This window comes from Tyto alba, unplaced genomic scaffold (genome assembly GCF_018691265.1).
Source record: "Tyto alba isolate M040663 unplaced genomic scaffold, T.alba_DEE_v4.0 Super-Scaffold_1000006, whole genome shotgun sequence".
Lineage (NCBI taxonomy): Eukaryota > Metazoa > Chordata > Aves > Strigiformes > Tytonidae > Tyto > Tyto alba.
In genome coordinates, this window is record NW_024881272.1 from 23,651,460 (window position 1) to 23,654,380 (window position 2,921).

The window sequence follows — 2,921 nt, forward strand, 5'->3', positions numbered from 1 at the left end:
GAGCCCAGGACGTGCCCCCCTGGCAAGGGGACAGGTCCCCAGAGGATAGCCAGGTCAGAGCGCGGCAAAGGCAGCTGCTTCCTGCGGGGCAAGGCCCGCTCCCCCGGGCTCCTCGCACAAAGCCAACACCGCTCCAAAGGGGATGGAGTCGTATCAGTTTAAAAGCACTTATTCTTGTAACATTTATTGCCCTTTATTTCTGCACCTCTCACAATATAAAATGGGGGGGGAAAAGAAAAAAAAATCTAACCACGTACAGTGGACAGACAGGGATGCTAACCCAGTCTGCACTGGGAGCCAGTGCCGTGCTCCAGGCAGAGCCACGCTGGCTCTTCCCAGGGCCTGGCACTGCTGGGCCCGAGCTGAGGTGCTCAGCTTTCCTTGCCCAGAAAAGATTTATCCCAGCTGGCACCTTTTTGCCCAGTCTTCTTTGGTATCAGTTTGAGAGTTCCCCCTCCCTCTGGTATCAGCCTGGCTTCGCAGTGCCATGCTGTGCTGCAGATCTGAAGGGAAAGGTCCCGAGATGGTGCCATAAGGCGGCATTTGGACTCTGACAGACCGACCATATTCACACTGAGCAATGGAGCTGCATAGTCACTGCTGGCTTTTTTTTTATTTTCCCTAGTAAAAATTTTCCATTCCTTAATTGTAGCAGGTAGCCCTAATGCAGCCTCAGATAAGCAGCTTTGTAAAGGGCATGGTTTGGCAGGTGGGACAGCAGCTAAATGGCAGCTAGTCAAAGGTGAATTCCTGGGCACTGAGCTGCTCTTCTGCTCTCTTTTATGTTCATTTTTTTCTAATTCATTCCATTGATGCCCATAGCAAGAGAGCTGTGTAGGCCCTGCTCAGGCTTGGCTTGCCTCCTAGTGATGCTAAATCGTAAGATCATAGAATGGTTTGGGATGGAAGGGACCTTTAAAGATCATCTAGTCCAAATAACATCCTGCCCGAGCACTTGCCCTTTGGGATTCCATTACTTTAAATTTTGCTTTTCAAGGGCAAAACAGTTGTTAAATGAGGAAAAGAAACAACTGAGCTTAATGTGCGCAGTAGCTTGGCAACTCCTTCCCCCACAGTCCTGCCATTTCTCGGTTCTCAGCAACGTTGCCATTTTAATTTGTAAAGTTTCCGAGTTAAGAGTGTCTTTTTTTTTCTTTTTTGCCTGTTCTGACCTGGCTCATTTCTGAGAGCAGGAAAAATTCTGATCCCACCAATTAAAAGCTCATTGTTGCCCTGTTGCCAGTTTTAATAAGTAATCTCAGTCCACAATACCGATTATATGCCATTGAGCTTTCCCACCTACACATTTCTGCTCACGGCAACATTTTACCACTCAGCATCATAAAAAGACTGGCTCATGTCTCCTGACATTAGAAAGTTGGTCTTTCTTGACTAACGGATAGCAAGTGCAGCTGCCAGGCCACCAGAAAAGCCAGAAACGCAGAGTTCATCACAAACCTGTTACCTGACAGTTGTCTCTGCTGGTATCTCCATCTGCAGAAGGCTGAGCATTGTGCCTGGTGTGATTTTAATGCACTTTGGGGTTCTGGTCCGTATACCTGGCAATCCACAGTCTGAGCAGGTCAAGGAGGCAGCAGACCACAGAAAAATCTGTGTTAGTGGTGTTTTCATAAGACTTTCAGTGCTGCTGCATGCCCATAGCATGATACTGAAGGAAATGAGCATCAGCAGCAACATACAGTGAAATTAAGGGTTTTTTTTAGGGATGAGGGATGGAGTGTTGTCTGTGAGGAGGGTTACAAGCTCTTTCAGGTGGGTTGTGCTTACTTTCAAGGTTGCCTGTTGGCATGTACAGATTTAAAGGGCATTTAGCACAACATGATCTGTGAAAATCGCAGGCAGTCCGAGCCAAGGGGAGGTCAGCATCCCTAGACAGGTTCTGTCAAGCATTCAGCCTTGTCCACACTTGAAAGCATTTGCTGCTAAAGCTGTGCTGTCAGCTCCCAATCCCCCACACAACAGCAGCGGATTATCGACAACAAATGCTGGCCACGGGGGCACTTTTCCACGTTTCTAGCTGACCGGTCTGCGCTGGCAAAACTCACTCGCATGGGCCGGGCCTGGCGCCGGCCCAGCCCCAGGTTGCCTTTGCTGCCAGAAGTTTGCATAGTATCAAATTCTACTTTGGCATGGCTTACACACAGAAATTGTAGGAGTATAATTAGCTTGGTCAATACGCTCAATTGGCACATGCCTATTGTTTGTCACCATTCAGCGCCCGAAACCCATTAGCTCACCAGAGCACCCATTTACACAGGATGAACACCCACAGCGCTCCACTCCACGCGGGCCCGCACGGCCGGGCCGCGCCGGCTCCAGGTGCCTCGCCGGCGCGGGGGGGGGGCGCCGGGCCCAGCCGCTTTTGCTGGCCGCTCGGGGCGGGCCCGGGCCCCCCCGCCCCGGGCCAGCACACTGCAGCCGGCCATAGCTGCCCGCGAGCGGCTGCTGCGCGGCCGGGCGAGGGTCCCCGCTCGGCCGCCCCATCCCGGCCTCTCCCCTAAGGGCAGGCCCGGAAGCCCCGCGGAGCCCGGACCTCCACGGGGCGGGTTGCGGGGCCGTGCCGTCGCCCTGCCCTCAGGCTGGGGCTCTACCCCCCCGCCTCGCCCCGTCTGCGGGGACCGGGGGATCCCACCCGCCGTGAGGGCCTCGAGCAGGCCCCGGGCCTCCTTAGCAACCGCCCCCTAGCGACCGGCTGCCGGCCTTCGGCTCGTCCGCCTAGCAACGGCCCCGCTTCCGGCCTCCTGATTCGCTGGCCCGGCCCGGCTGGCTCTCGAATTCCTATTGGCTGTGGGAGCGGGAGCGGGCAGCGATTGGTCCGCGGCGGCGGAGGCGGGGCGGGCGGTGGAGGGGAAGGGGGCGGGCCCGGGCAGCGGGGCGGGGCTCGGGCGGTGGGGAACGGC